This window comes from Palaemon carinicauda, chromosome 34 (assembly GCF_036898095.1).
Source record: "Palaemon carinicauda isolate YSFRI2023 chromosome 34, ASM3689809v2, whole genome shotgun sequence".
Taxonomy (NCBI): Eukaryota; Metazoa; Arthropoda; class Malacostraca; order Decapoda; family Palaemonidae; genus Palaemon; species Palaemon carinicauda.
The window spans coordinates 66,318,484-66,330,983 of record NC_090758.1 but is presented as its reverse complement, the minus strand read 5'-3'; the positions used below and the strand labels follow the sequence as shown (position 1 = coordinate 66,330,983).

The window sequence follows — 12,500 nt, the reverse complement described above, 5'->3', positions numbered from 1 at the left end:
TATCACATACTATATTTAGCATACTTTACTCTCTCTCTCTCTCTCTCTCTCTCTCTCTCTCTCTCTCTCTCTCTCTCTCTCTCTCTCTCTCTCTCTCTCTTTGAATGAAAGAGTAAGCAAAATAATCATTATGAATTCTCAGCTTTACTTAAACCTTAAAATGTATTTCTCTGTTTATGTAACCTTTTCACCTACAGCATTTTATATACTTTAAATCTCTCTCTCTCTCTCTCTCTCTCTCTCTCTCTCTCTCTCTCTCTCTCTCTCTCTCTCCTTGTGAATTGATGAGTAAGCAAAATAATCCTTATGTATTTTAATCTTTACAAAAAGTTTAAAATTACTTCCATTGTTTAGGTAACCTCTTTACCTTCTTTATTTCATATACATTAACTCTCTCTCTCTCTCTCTCTCTCTCTCTCTCTCTCTCTCTCTCTCTCTCTCTCTCTCTCTCTCTCTCTCCCCTTGTGAATGAGAGAGCAAGCAAAATGATTATTATGAATTCTATCCTTTACTGAAACCTTAAAATATCATTCACTTATGCAAGTGAACAGAACGTGACAGGCTTTTGGTTTTATCTATTGATTACCTTAAGGCAAATGACAGGGTGCCCAAGCGCAAGCTGAGAGCAGTTTCGAAGGTACGCTGTTGCCGGAAAGTTATGCTCAAAGCAATAAAATGTTTGTAATCGTGTACAAAGAATATATTTAAAACTGATATAATTAATGCTGATTCCGGCTTGCTCTATGGTTCTCCTTCAAGTTTTCTGTTAATTATTGTGTACCGTATATACAGGAAATAGTAAAAAATATAAAGTTGCTATAGATAGGGACGTTTTTTTAGGAATGTTGCACGTATCATTAATAATGGACGATACAGTTTTTTAGCCACAGTATACTGTATGTGTGAACAGAAATGTAGAGTAGGTACCCATTGCTGTAAAGATTACAGAATGGAAATAAATGGTAATGATAGGGAAAAATCTCCTTTACGTGGTCACAATACCAAGATCTGTTATTCACAAAAATATCTGTATTCAGGGGCTTGGTTTTAAAATTCAGGGAAAATGGCCAAGGTAATTTCATTATACAAAAAAGCTAACAGAGCAGTAGTGAACGATTTTCTCTGTTTTGGGCTTACAAGAGTCAGATGCCCTTAAAGAATATAAAATTAGTATTCGAGAGAGCTAGGATATTATCATTATTATATATTTAAGAGTCATGGTCAACAGATAACATAAAACAGATCAAACAATAGTATAACCAGCTAATCCTGTTTTTACTTGGATTTAGGAGCAATAACAGTATAAATCTTTGTTTATTAGAATCCGGTATTTCCCCATTCAGTCACATAATCTCTAAGCAGAGAGATAATCTTTCAAGGTCCAAAGTCTATGTAAACGACAGTGAACAGTCCTTCGTATTTATTTCTGAATTATGTCAAGAGAATAACACTAACGCACTTAGATTTATGTCTAGATATCTGGAACATCACATATACTCTAATTTATCTGTTGATATAAGGAATCTTATAAATGGCAGAAGTTCAAAATGTACTAGATTTAACACTTATGCAAGTGAACAGAAAGTGACAGTGACGATACACCCTATACATACAACTAGTTTGTTTATTTCCATTTTTCTGTGAGAGTCCTTTAGTCGCCTGAAACTAATGTCCCATAATATGAGGATCAAGACAGGTCGCTAGAGTCGCATACCCTGTGAAGCACGGGTTTGCCGATATAACAATACTAGTAACCAATCTGAAAGACATGTTTTAATAGAATGTAACCAAACTAATGATATTAGATTAAGATACCCCATATTAAATTTCAGAGACGCCAGCAGGTTGCTAGGTGAAAACACTCATATACAGTATATCCATTATATAAATATATCCATGAATTATTAAGATTCTATTGATGAACAGGATTATACCAAGGTCTTATGGTTTTAATCTTATTATACTAAAAGTAGTTTAGTTGTGATACAATCCACCTATATTTCTTTTCATTTATGATTTTGAATGGACATTTTGTCTTTGGTATTTCTGATAGTTGTTAGATCAAATTATGAGTGTAAGATGTTAATCATCGTTTTCTAATGCCAGGCTGACTTGCATGACATTCCAAGTCTGTAGTACAACTTCAGGGTTGAAGCAAGTACCATCTGCAAGCTCATTCCCGAGGTGTGTAAAGCCATCATCGCTGTGTACTAGGACGAAGTGCTGCGCTGCCCCAAAAGGAGAAGAAGGAAGTTGCTGCCAGGTTCAGCTCCAGATTGAATTACCACAACTGTCAGGGGGCTGTGGACGACAAGCACATCGCCATAAAGAAGCCACCCAATGCTGGCTCTTACTACTACAACTACAAGGGCTTCCACAGCATTGTACTGATGGCAGTGGCAGATGCTACCTACAAGTTCCTCTACATGGATGCTTGGACAGAGGGTGGTGCGTTGGATGGAGGAACATGGAGTAACTGTTCCCTGCATGATGCTGTAGAAGAGAACATGACCTGGAGTGCCTCGACCAGAATCACTCCCTAATGATGACCAGCCAGTGCCCTATCACTTCGTAGGGTATGACGTCTTTGCTCTCCGAACCTGGATGATGAAACCATTCTCCCATCGGTCACAGGTCCTACGAAAACGCATATATAGCTACAGGTTGTTTCGTGCCCGACATGTCGTGGTGAATGCCTTTGGGATTTCATGTCAAAAGTTCCGTTGCTTCTTGAAACCGATGCATCAGCACCCCGACACCATCAACCTGATCACCATGTGCGCCTGTGTCCTGCACAACCTCATCCTCATGAGATAACCACACTCAATTTCAGAAGTGGAGAGCGAAGATCCGAACACACATGATCTGATCCCTGGTGGATGGAGGGCTGACTGACACCTGCATTGGCTGCTGCCTCTAACCGGCCATCATACCCAGAAGGATGCAAAGGATCAGCTAGACTACCTGTCACATTACTACATGTCTCTTGCTGGTGCTATCCCTTGACGAAAAAAGAATGGTAGTAGCTCCATGGGCTGCATCCACAGTTGTTCCTTTTTTTAAATAAAAAGAAACTATTTTTTGTTTGTTTATCGTTGCTTTTTATTTTTTGGTTTATTTTTCTTTCCTTTTGCGTTTATTTTTTTCTCGTTCGTTTCCATTTTTCTTTCACTTTATTTTAAGGTTAAAGAGAGAAACAAGTGTTTTGAAATAAGAAAGCAATTTATTAACATGAAAACTACAAACAACAAATATGTACAAGTATCACAGTCCAAATATTTACAAATATTTAGAAGTGTCTCATCTCAATCATTGTCCTTGCTGGTTCTGGTACTGCTGCGAGGGGATACCCAATGGACTGGTGGTGTGTTGAGTTCCTTGGAGGTGTAAAGGGATGAGCGTGAAATGCCATCTTCTAGGTTGTTGTCGACGGATCCCTGGGTCAGGACCGGGAAGCTGAGTGGTGTCATAGATGTCTGGAATTTGGCTGACAGCGACAACACTGAAGGTGTTGGTGAAGGAGCCTAGACAAGGGTGGCTGACAATACTGAAGTTGTTAGTGAAGAAACCTGGACAAGGGTGCCTGATGGTGCAGGTGGAATCCCTGGTTGCCACTCCATGGTACGGGTCTAGCAGGACTGGCCTGAAGACTATAGTGACTGGGGTGGCTTCCACGTTATAGGTGATGGCTGACTAGCTTGAGGTTGCTGCTGAGGCTGCTGCTGCTGCTGCTCTGGTGGTGCCTGCAAGGTGGCTGGTTGAGGTTGATGCCATAACTGCTGCTGCTGAGGGGGCTGCCAAGGTTGCTACTGCTGTGGGCCTGGCCAGGTCATGAGTGGTTGTTGATGTGGCTGCTGGAATAGCTGACGCTACTGCCTGTAGCGGTGTGCAAGGTTGAGGCAGTGCATATGGAATTCATACTGAGAGTCCTCTGGGATAGCATGAATGTTGCCTGCTGGTAGGCATGAAAAATTGTGTACGATCTTGTGCTGGCCGGTGTACGTGTGGGTGGGCGCCAAGGAATTTGCTTTGGAGATGATATGAAACATACAAACATTTTAACAATTTAGTACAGCATTTCAATGAAACATATTGCACATGCCATGTCAAAAGCAATGGATGAAACTGAAATAAAATCAGCATGTAGACATTGGGACTCTCACCTGTTGTACTACATTACTGAGGTTGCTGTGGGTCCGCGTGGTCTTATCGGTTCTGGTGGTTTTCTGTGTTGTTGGTGGGCTGGACCACTTCCCCTTGCCCTTGTTCTTCCCGGTGCTAGTAGATGCTTGGCTCGGGGAAACTGTGGACCTCACTTTATCATCATCTCCGTCGCTGTTCGTCACTACAGCTGACTCTGGGACAGCAAACTGCTCACTGGGGACTGTCTCTCCCCGGACGATGTGTTGTATCAGGAAACTCCAGGTCTCCATGATCTGGTCGTCACGGGCACTCCTTTGTGGCTGGCCAGCTTCACTCTTCCTCTCCTTCTTCATAATCTTCCCCACCCTGGTTCTCAAGTTATCATAATGCTTCTTGCATTGGGCACCAGTGGCAGGAGGTTTCAGCTACTCTCCGGCTCGGTCGTACCAGCTGTTCTTGGCTGCCACGTTGAGCCACTCCTTCTGCTTCTTGTCATACAGCTGGGGGTTCTCCTTCACAATGTCAGCCAACCTAAACTCGGACTCTTCTTTCCAGCGGTATTCAGGGATTTCTTTCTTGCACACCCGGACCCGCTTCTTCTGCTTTCTGTTAGCCTTGTCCTCACTGGATTGCTCTCTCTGGCGTTCGATTGGATCCTGGTGCATCTCCGGGATCACAATATCGAGATTTGATATAGATGACTGTGGGGAATTATCTCTATCGGCGGTCTCTGCCTCTGGCCTGTTGGCTTCTGGCCTTCTCTGCTCTCCTCTTTCTCTTGTTAGCTTGGTTTTAGGCATGTTGTCTCTTTGCTGGCGGCCTCTGGAATGGCGAGCAGTGTCCAGGAAGCTCTACATATACCACAACACCGACGCGAGCGCCACTGTCACCCAGTTGTCGTGAACTGCTCGTGAACTGTTCGTGAACTGATCGTTAACTGCTCTTGCCATGCGTAAACTATTTGTGAAGTGCCTAAACTACTCGTGAACTGATCGTGCCATTAATACATGAAGTACATGTGTCCATGTCAGTAGGAAGGTACGGCCACGCTGCGACGCGCTCACATTCGTGAACATGTCGTCAACTACTCGGGAACTCGACGTGAGCTGTTCGTGAACTATTCGTGGCAGTTCCTGATAGTCATGGCATGGCATGCATTACCACACACTAGCACGCATCCTCCCGCATCATCCCGATAAGGTCACGACGAGTTCACGAACAGTTTGTGCATAGTTCACGACCGGGTCGCGAAATTTTGTCATGACAAAAATTTTTTGAACATTTCAAAATTTTCGTCACGACATGCCACGAAGTCACGATATGTTTACATACACTTCACACCAATTTATGAATAGTCTTCGCATTAGCACAACTCGAGTCGTGCTAATGCGTACCACAGATTTGTGAAGTGTCAGCCTGTCATAATGCATAATCTTTATATGATTAGAGATGTGTCATGTTTCTAGATGAAACATATGATTATTATCATTATTCTAGTGAATTCCTTTATGTCACGAATTATATAATTTTACTATATAATGGTTAGCTTTTTAATATCAGCTGTATGTTAAACAAAATATTTGCATATTATTCTTATGTATCAATGTATGATTTGCATGATATTTTGCCAATAAAATCTAAATCTAAATATATATTGGAAGATATAGTTTCGGGAGGTAGCCTGCACTAGTTCTATGATTTTTAACACCCTCTAGCCACTGTGGATTAGTGATGGTAGGAGATTTTGTCGGGAGATCAGTATTGGTATCTACCATGAGTATCTTGTATCAGCCAATCATATAAAATGAGCTTAAATGGTTGATCCTCTGATACTGATACTTTGGTATGTTTATGATTAGAAGGTTTTAGATTAAATTGTTCCTTCATTCTGCAGAGTTGATTATGTCGATGGAATTTTATTGTTTCTAATTAATGACCTTTCTTACAAAGATAAAGATAAATGTTCACAAACTAAGTAATATGAAGAATTATAACATAGGGTTACCCCATTTCTGATAATATTGCTTAATGATAAGTAACCGGTAGGTTAACTTGGAAACCATTCATGCGAGTCAGGTAACTAATGTATTTCATCAAACTTCTCTCTCTTTCTCTCTCTCTCTCTCTCTCTCTCTCTCTCTCTCTCTCTCTCTCTCTCTCTCTCACTAATACCATTCAGCTTCAGAGATGTTTTTGGAAAATAAGTGGATAATCTGGAAACCATCTTTCAACGCCCAATAGTAAGTCTCACCTCTGTTATGAAAATATTGTTATATCATATTAAAAAATTGTCCAATGTCAATGGGTAATGAGATATCAGAACATACGTTTTTTTCTCACTTTATTGTAAAAGTTTGTGGCTACACTTTACACAGCCAGATATTCATCAGACGAATATCTTCTTCTTATGATGGCTCGAGTGGTGCTGCTTACCGATCGTAACCAGTAAATGCAATGTTTCTCTGTCAATATGTAGAATTGTTAGATTTGGTGGAAATCTCCACTGTGACGGAATTACGCTGACACCAGTAGGTTTGCAAGACATCAGTTATCAGACTTAGGAAATGACTTATAACAGAGTTCAGTGATCGCGCACCACAATTTATGAAAGTCATATTACTCTTAAAAAAGTTATTAATTTCACTGTATAGAACACAAACTTCTACATGTTTTTCATATAAGGATTAGGACATTACTTTCTCCCAAGCTCCTTACTCTGGGAGGAGGTGTGGGCTTGCCCTCTCTAGCCTATGTTATATTGAGGGCACTCTGACCCGGAATAGGGCATGGCATGTACAGTATTAGACAGAAATGCAACATGAATTCTATACATAGAAATTAGCCAAAAGAATAAACATCTTCCACCCAAAAATAAAAGAAAAATAAATATTTTATGTCAAAATATACACAATACAATATAAAATGATCTCACTCGTTTTTTCCTATGACCTCTGCAACTATAATACATAATACCCAAAGTGAAAACAAATCATATGGATATTGGTATTGCAAGCCTTTTTGAGAGGGATAGGGGTACAAATAGATATTCCTTCATCCCTTGATTTTACATTTTCGGGTTAATGGCACAATCTCGCAACACAACTCACCAGCACTAGTTCGTCATTTTCAAAATGACTTCTACACATACACTTGTAACTATCAATCGGTGGCCACTAACCGCTTTCCTGAGAAAATCCTTCAGCTTCCCACCCTTCTCATATAACTCTAAGTATAAGGTATTTACATCTACCCCTTCTCTAACACTGCCTTTCCTCGAGGCTGAACTTTAATCCCATAGCCACTTACCCTTCAGGAACTTCCCCCATTCCACCAACCAAAAATCCTATATATATATAAATAATACAGCGCCCGCCTAACAGATCACACGTAACCTATTTAATCTATCTCTGTTTGTTTTTAGGTTCACTCAGCAGTATTTCATAGGTATTGCTACACTCAGAAAAATTATCACAACACTTTACTCATAAATTAAGCACCAACATAAGAACACAAGGTTATCATCAAATCTATTTAGAACACGTCAAAAGAAGAAATGATGTGTGATCAAACAACAAGAGCAAAGAAAAAAAAAATTCCCACTCATCAATTCAAAGAATGTCGCGTATGGAGGAATAAGGAGGTATGCTCTGATTGACACTTGTAAATACTACCTCTTTCAGAACCACACGTATGTGTGCCTGATGATGTTCAGACACTGCACCATTAATAATTTTTTGTATCACTACGGTGTTAGATTTAACTATCTTAACATGGTACAGACCCCTATACGATGGTTCTAGTTTGTGTTTCCTAGGTTGTAATCGTGTCAAATATACACGATCGCTAATAAATATTTTTACCGGTGCAGTTTTTAACCGACAATCATACTTTGAGCTCTTTTCAAAACCTTTTCAGTGTTGTTCATTACTCTCCTCAAGAGATTTAGTAAATAGACATGGTATTGCTCAGTTCAATAATTTGGCAACTGTTGTGAATTAATCAGGACCGTATACGGTAACACAGGATGCTATCCATATGCTAAGAAGAAAGGCATGTCCCTGAGGGAGGCATTATATGCAATGTTCAAAGCTATCTCAGCTGTATGAAGCATGGCGTGGTAAAGAAGGGGGTCATCAGCTACTAAGTAACAAAATTTTCTCCACTTCCTTATTATGCTATTTCACCGGGCTATTAGCTGAAGGAATATTATTATTATTATTATTATTATTATTATTATTATTATTATTATTATTATTATCTTTACTAGCCAAGCTACAACACTAGTCGGAAAAGCAAGATGCTATAAGGCCAGGGGCTCCAATAGGGAAAAATAGCCCTGTGAGGAAAGGAAATAAGGAAATAAATAATTGATGAGAATGTATTAACAATAAATCATTCTTTAAACAGTGACAACGTCAAAACAGATATGTCCTATATAAACTATTAACAACGTCAAAAAAAGATATGTCATATATAAACGATAAAAAGACTCATGTCAGCCTGTTCAACATAAAAACATTTGCTCCAACTTTGAACTTTTAATGATATATTGATTCAACAACCCGATTAGGAAGATCATTCCACAACTTGTATAACAGCTGGAATAAAACTTCTAGAATACTGTGCAGTATTGAGCCTCATGATGGAGAAGGCCTGGCTATTAGAATTAACTTCCTGCCTAGTATTACGAACATGATAGAATTGTCCAGGGAGATCTGAATGTAAAGGATGGTCAGAGTTATGAAAAATCTTATGCGACATGCATAATGAACTAATTGAACGACGGTGCCAAGGATTAATATCTAAATCAGGAATTAGAGATTTAATAGAACGTAAGTTTCTGTCCAACAAATCAAGATGAGAATCAGCAGATGAACACCAGACAGGAGAACAATACTCAAAACAAGGTAGAATGAAAGAATTAAAACACTTCTTCAGAATAGATTGGTCACTGAGAATCTTGTAAGACTTTCTCACTAAGCCAGTTTTTGTGCAATTGAAGAAGACACAGACCTAATGTGTTTCTCAAAAGTAAATTTGCTATCGAAAATCACACCTAAAATTTTAAAAGAGTCATAAAAATTTAAAGAAACATTATCAATACTGAGATCCGGATGTTGAGGAGCCACCGTCCTTGACCTACTTACAATCATCCTTTGAGTTTTATTAGGATTCAACTTCATACCCAATACTTTGCACCATACACTAATTTTAGCTAAATCTCTATTAAGGGATTCACCAACCCCAGATCTACATTCCAGGGATGGAATTGATGCAAAAAGATTAGCATCATCTGCATATGCAATGAGCTTGTTTTCTGGGCAAACCACATGCCATGTGTATATAGTATGAAAATTAATTGGCCAAGAACACTACCCTGTGGAACACCGGATATCACATTCCTATACTCACTATGGTGCCCATCAACAACAACACTTTGAAATCTATTTCTTAGAAAATCAATAATAATGCTAAGAAACGACGAACCCACTCCCAACTGTTTGATTTTGGAAACAAGGGCCTCCTGATTAACACGGTCAAAGGCAGCACTAAAATCAAGGCCAATCATACGAACTTCCTGACTACAATCAAGGGATTTCTGTACAGCATTGGAGATTGTAAGAAGGGCATCACATGCTCCAAGGCCTTTACGAAAACCAAATTGCAAACTAGGGAATAGATGATTACCTTCAGCAAACCTATTAAGATGTTTTGCCAGAAGACGTTCAAATACTCTAGATAATATAAGAGTTATAGAAATTTGGCAGTAATCAGTGGGACATGTGCGAAAAGCTCCTCTTCTTGCTAACTTGCGCAAAATAACAGATAACTTTGGAGCTAAGAAATCTGCTGTCTATAAAAAGCAAAGGAAAAATGACATTTGGGTCTACACCTCCATAAGCATCAAGGTCCATCAACAGACCTTTAATCTCACGAGATCGAAAAGCTAAACTAGTTAGTTTAGCCTCAGGAATGAGGAAGTTCAAGTTTTTCATTACTCTGTTTACTGTCATAAACATCAGCCAACAGAGACAGTGAGGGACTGAGCCATCTGCTTTAAGTAAAGGAGGAACTGTTGCATCTACACCAAAGAGTGCAGATTTAAGGGTAGACCACCATTTATGTTCCTGAGTTGTACCAGAAAGGGTTTCTTTTATGGTTAAATTGTACTCCTTTTCAGTTGAGGCATAAACTCTCTGAGCAAAAGCTCGAAGCTGAGTATAGTTGTTCCAGGTCAAATCTGATATGTTACCCTTCCAAAGATGATTGACCTCCTGCTTCTCCAAATAAGCACGTCTACAATCATCACTGAACCACGGTTTTTCCTTCACTCGGTACCTTAACACATGAGAAGGGATACACCTATCAGTTATGTTGACTAGATTCTAATTCAAAGGGACAACAGGATCTACACTACTATATAATTGTGACAAATTCAAGGACAAAAGATCGTGAAAAATCCCATTCCAGTCTGCTTGGGATTTCATATAAATTTTAGGAGATTATGATATATCAGGGACAGGCTGCTCAGTCTTCACTACTAATGAAATCAAGGCATGATCAGATGTCCCGAATGGTGAACCAACCTTACTCGTTATAACGCCAGGGGAGTCAGTGTATACGAGGTCCAAGCAATTACCAGACCTGTGAGTAGCTTCATTTATGATTTGTTCACAGCCAGATTCAGAAGCAAAGTCTAAAGCTCTTAAGCCATAGCGATTGGGAAGAGAGATAGAACTTAACTACTCCCTATGGTGAGCATTAAAATCACCAACAAAGATAAAAGAAGCCTTTTTATCATCTTCTTGTATCTTAGTCATAATGGTAAGAAGACAATCGAAGATAGAATCATTCATGTCTGGATTCCGGTAGATGGAACACAAATAAAAGTTGTTATTCCTGCCAGAAACTTTTATTACCTGAATCTCATGACATCCACATTGATAGCAGGACTTACGAGAAGTAGGGTACTCGGTCCTAATATACACCGCCATTCCCCTGGCCCTAGGGATGGCATCACGTTTCAACATTATTGGCTTCTTAAAACAAGTTATAAGAAGCTCAGATGAGTGCCTCATATTAGAAACTAAAGTTTTTTGAGCACAAAAGAATATCATACTGTCTGGACGCAACTGTAAGGTCTTGGATATTTGCATGAAGACCACGAATATTGTAATACAGAAGACGACATTGACGAAATCTAGGACGTACTGGTCCCGGACTTCACTCAAAATCTTCAGACAGCATAAGAAATAATAAAAATGAAAAATAGACATCATATTTAAAAACTAGACTACCTAGAATTATAACAGAAACAATATGTACAGATTTATAAATAAAGTGATTGATGAAACCCATAGACTATATTAAAAAGTCGGAAAAACTGGTCAACATGGAGGAGCCGATACACCATACAAGGCTAAATACCCTCCAGGATAGCCACTTCAACTGAAGGGAGGACAGTAAGGATGGTTTTGAGAAGAAAAAGAATCAGAAAAGGAAAAGGCATCCATGGCCATTCTATTAAGTTGCCCAACACACCATTTAAAAAAAAAACCAAGAGGAAGAAAAAAAAAATAATATGATAGAATAGTGTGCCCGAGTGTACCCTCAAGCAAGAAAACTCTAACCCTAGACAGTGGAAGACAATGGTACAGAGGCTATGGCAATACCCAACACTAGAGAACAATGGCTTAATTTTGGTGTGTCCTTCTTCTAGAAGAGATGCTTACCATAGCTAAAGAGTCTCTTCTACCCTTACCAAGAGGAAAGTACACTGAACAAATTGCACTAGAGTAATTAACCCCTTGGGTGAAGAAGTGTTTAGAATCTAATTGTTGTCAGGCATATGAATAAGACGAGAATATGTAAAGAATAGGCCAGACTATTCTGTGTAAGTGTAGGCAAAAAAAAAAAAATAAGCCGTAACCAGAGAGAGGGATCCAATGCATTAATGACAAGCCAGTCAAAGGATTCAATACCTCTCTAGCGGTAGTATCTCAACAGGCGGCTGGTGCCCTGGCCAACCTACTACCTACCTACTACGCGTGGTCCATGAAAAGTGTTAAATTTTCATCAAGTCCGAGACTGATTTCACCACCTTATTTATAAACTCGAGACCATTATCACTTATCAAAATTCCCTGGCATCCAAACCTAGTAATCAAAGAGCACAGCGCCTGGGCTAATGAATTTGCTGATTTATCCAACATTGAGTAAGTATGAATGTAACAAGTAAATGCTTTGACAAATACACATGTATACTTATCTTGTGTATTACCAGTAGGAAATGGTCCTACCACCTCCATAGCTACCCTATAATATTTAATAGGAATCCCAGGCCACTTTCTGGCTTCC

The 12,500-nt window shown here is 39.3% G+C and overlaps 1 pseudogene; it reads right to left on the bottom strand.

Moving 5' to 3' along the window:
• Positions 1-3,650: 3,650 nt before the first annotated feature.
• Positions 3,651-5,219, bottom strand: LOC137627000 (uncharacterized; annotated as a pseudogene).
• Positions 5,220-12,500: the final 7,281 nt, after the last annotated feature.